The sequence below is a fragment of the Delphinapterus leucas genome, chromosome 2 (genome assembly GCF_059928025.1).
Source record: "Delphinapterus leucas isolate spDelLeu-1000000601 "Yukka" chromosome 2, BTC_Dleu_Yukka2, whole genome shotgun sequence".
In the NCBI taxonomy this organism is placed as follows: domain Eukaryota; kingdom Metazoa; phylum Chordata; class Mammalia; order Artiodactyla; family Monodontidae; genus Delphinapterus; species Delphinapterus leucas.
Window position 1 is genome coordinate 75,635,313 of NC_143130.1, and position 4,293 is coordinate 75,639,605.

Consider the following 4,293-nt stretch of genomic DNA (forward strand, 5'->3'; position numbering starts at 1 on the left):
AAGAGCTGTTAAAAGCCTGGGACCATTAACAGTGTGCAGCAGGGCTTCCTTGATACTGAGCAACCCAAACAACAAGTTACTGAAGATGATAGAAAATGTAACTGTCATCTAATGTCCTAATTTCAACACAGTCTCCTGTTCATACATTTTTGGGTTATAATGAGCAGAGGTTATACATTTTCACTGAAATTTTTTATATTAATGAAATAGGATATATTTCTGTTTCACAAATATCAGTATCTAGGGTAAGATTTAGTTTGAAAGAAGAGAGATGTTTCCTACTGGAAATGTTTGCAGTCCCCTGGGGTGATGACCCTTCCTATTTCTACTGCCATTCCAGCTGCGGCCACCCTTGTATGAGGGGGACACCTATCTGGTGTGATCTGAGGCCGCCAGAAAGGTCCTTGCTATTGATGTGGTTTTCTTTACCAAGAGGTAAAGCCTTTCTTTTCTGTGATGAGGCTGAATGGTTATCATGCCATGCTTCTGGAAGGAATGTCCAGAGAAGTAGAAATTCACATGAGGTTGAAAAGATCGACATTAGGACCTTCCCGGAGAGTAGGTTTTGGCTGCTGTGGAATCTCCCAGCTATATAAATGGGGTGAAAAAGGGAGAATTTCAAGGACAGTGGAAACTGGACTTTTCTGATTTCCCCAGTGGTTTTGACCAGAGAATTTTTGTTCTAACTCTAGAGAAAATAATTTTCTGATGAGTGGGGTGGGGGGCTCAGTATTATTCATAAAGTACCAACTATGAACTCACTGTGGTAGGAGACATTCTTACCTGTGTGCTCTCTTTAATCCTCACAACAACAACTTTGCACGGTAGTTACTATTACTTCCAAATTACAGGTGAGGAAATTGAGATGTCGAGAGAGCAAATAATTTGCTCCAAGGGGTCTGCCTGGTAAAAGGCAAAATGGGACTGAAAAGCCTGGTGCTTCCTTCACGTTCCACGTCAGGGCAGAGGCTAGAGCCTGTAGCCTTTCTTCCCTTTGCTGTAAATAGGAGGGGAATGTGCCTCCATGACATTGGAGATTTGTGAACACGGCCAAGATGGTAGCCACCAGATGAAGCTGGAGGGCAGCTGGGGACGCACTGTAGGAATGAACATGTTGGTACTGGGGTTTCGCCTTTGCAGGGAATCACACGGCAATCTGAGTTGAGTCATTTCTCCTGGTTTCAGCTGGAAGAAGTATAGATTAAGCTCCCGGCAAAGGAGAACTGAGGGAGAAAGCAGGATGAGCGTGAGTCTCTGAACTTATCCTCGTGGGACTTTATATTTGTTACTGATTGATAAGTCATAACAAGTCTTTCTTGCGTCCAGCTGATTCTAGTTACTGATTTAACCAGGGCATGGTAATGTGGCTGCTATTCTGTGCACGAAGCTTTTAAAGATGTCACTTTCATCCACTGGCCCGGAGCTCCTAGTGGGCAAAGGCTGTCCTATTCACCACCCTCCCCACCCAAGCCCCTGGCACACCAGCTCTCAAGCTCAGTGACCCCCTGCAGAGATGGGGCCCAGAAAAATGCACTGGAAAACAAAATCTCCACTGCTAATTTTGTTGTCATGTAATCAGGGTTGAGACTCACTCACCTAGTACCTAATAGGTGGTCAATTTATTTTTCTTGAGCAATTTAGTAAATGAAGATTGAAGGTCGCGGTGACCATGGAAATGCGCCACAGATCTCCTGCCAGCAGGGGGATATTTAACTGACGGCCCCAGCTGCAGCCTCTTTGAATCCACCATGGTGTTTGCACAAGGCCAAGCTTCCTGTGGGCTGCTTCCAGCCAAGGACAGAACATGGCGGGGATATTCATGGAATCCCGTGGCTGTGAGACGCATGGCTCCTCTAATGGGCAACTTTGGCTTGAGGACACCCTACCTGTCTGTTACAGAGTGAATTGTGTCCCCCCAAATTCATGTGTTGAAGTCCTAACCCCAGTACCTCAGAATGTGACTTGTTAAGAGGTAATTAAATTAAAATGAGATCATGATGGTGGGCCCTAACCCAATATGACTGGTGTTCTTATCAGAAGAGGAGATTAGGGTACAGGACTATACAGAGGGAAGATGAAGTGCAGACACAGGGAGAGGACAGCCATCCACAAGCCAAGAAGAAAGCCCTCGGAATAAAACCAATCCTGCCAACACCTCGATCTCAGACTTGTAGCCTCCAGAACTGTGGGAAAATTTCCATTCTTTAAGCCACCCAGTCCACGGTGTTTTGTTCTGGCAGCCCTAGGAAAATGATTTCAGTCTATCTGAAACATTCTTAGAATGGTGCTGTAGGTTTGAGACCCTTCCTCCCCAGCCTTCCTGTGTCCCCCTCTCCCTTCCCAGCTGACAGACCTGCATTGGGTCCTGGAGGTTCTCTCCACCTCCCCCAGTTCCCCCTGCTCCTTTTCCCTCACAGGTGTTTCCCTCCCCTCTTGGCATCTGCTTCTCAGAGGACCCAAACTATCACAAGTGTGTAGAGAAAACATTATTTGGGAATGTAATACATTCCTGAGATTATTTTATTTTATACTTTTTATTATTTATTTATTTGGTTGCACCGGGTCTTAGTTGCAGCTCACCAGCTCCTTAGTTGCAGCACATGGGTTCCTTAGTTGTGGCATGTGAATTCTTAGTTGCGGCATATGCATGTGGAATCTAGTTCCCTGACCAGGGATCGAACCTGGGCCCCCTGCATTGGGAACGTGGAGTATTATCCACTGCGCCACCAGAGAAGTCCCCCTGAGATTATTTTAAACTAAGTTCTAATAGTAGGTGACAGTGCAAATTTATTTTGCACATCAGTCCTACTTGCCAGTATATACAGGTTTTATGCCCTGCCCATGTTTCCTGCCCTGGTCCTCTGGCGCCACAGCTGTTATGGGGCTGCCTACCACTGCTTGGGAAGGGAGGGAAGGGAAATGACCCCCCATCTGGTAGGACTGTAGCATGCCAGAGCTGGAAAGGACCTCAGAGATGATCACTCAAGTCCTGGCCCTCACCTCACACCTGGAGAGACCGAGCACCCAAATGTTGTGTCCAGTTGACGCACCAGGGTCACAGAGCTGACAAATGGCTCTTATTGACGTTTCCAGGAATGTGTTTCTTAGAAGTAAATAGAGATTGTTATTTAAAGTGACATGTTTGGCTTCCCTGTGGTTATAGTTACTTCTACTGGTTACCTGTGGTCCTGTTAATGAAATACTGGCTTTCTAGTCACACATGCGATTAGAAGGAAAGATGCCTTTCTCCCTTTCATCAACACTAGCTGTTTCTAGGCACAGGCTTCTGATAGCACTGAAGACTGTGTTGATCTTTTATGAGCTGTCACGGAGGATAAAGCCTGGCTCAGTAACTGAAGCCATAACATGCCCACACAGAATAGCAAGGCCTGCCTTGGTCTGGCAGCAAAGTGGATAGGGTCTGCCTCTTCCTCCATTTGTCCCCAGCAGATTTCATGTCGTATTGCCAGCAAGCTGGCTGAGCCTGCCCTCGTCAGCTTGGGGTGGAGGAGCCTGAGTGAGGGGCTAGAGATATTAGGCAGAGGCTTAGCTTGAATCCAAGGCCTCCCAGCATTCTTTCTTCAAAATCTAGTGAATGGCTTGTGCTGTTAATATGGAGTTTGATCTTAATTGTTAGGGAAATGGGGCATCCTCTGCTTTCCCACACCTCTCTGAATCAGGAGGCCAATTTAGAGTTGTCATAGGAAAAGAGCATCTCACAATTCCTGGGTTCCAAGGAGCCTCAGGGACCAGACAGTTTCTTCTTGAACATCAACGATTTTGCAGACAGTCGTGAGGCAGAGCCTAACTCCCAAAGGAGGTAGCCCAGCCACTGTAATAAAAACAGGCAGCCAGGTGCTCACTTTGGCAGCACATATACTCAGATTGAAACAATACAGAGAAGGTTAGCCTGGCCCCTGTGCAAGGATGACACACAAATTTGTGAACACTTCCATACTTTTTTAGAAAAAGGCAACCAGCTTTCAGGCTGCAGTTTGCTAGTTCAGTTTTTAAAAACAGTGCATTAGGGCTTCCCTGGTGGCACAGTGGTTGAGAGTCCGCCTGCCAAGGTAAGGGACACGGGTTCGTGTCCCGGTCTGGGAAGATCCCTCATGCCGTGGAGCGGCTGGGCCCGTGAGCCATGGCCGCTGAGCCTGCGCGTCCGGAGCCTGTGCTCCGCAACGGGAGAGGCCACAACAGTGACAGGCCCGCCTACCGCAAAAAAAAAAAAAAAAAAAATAGTGCATTAAAATATTATTTAACTTGCTGAATTTTTGGTGCCCTCTTAAATTT

The 4,293-nt window shown here is 46.8% G+C and overlaps 1 non-coding gene across 1 annotated transcript; it reads left to right on the plus strand.

The window, feature by feature from the left end:
- Positions 1 to 3,855: 3,855 nt before the first annotated feature.
- LOC115802779 (U6 spliceosomal RNA) lies at positions 3,856 to 3,962 on the plus strand. Its single transcript, XR_004023330.1, has one exon. It is a non-coding gene; the product is annotated as a U6 spliceosomal RNA (small nuclear RNA).
- Positions 3,963 to 4,293: the final 331 nt, after the last annotated feature.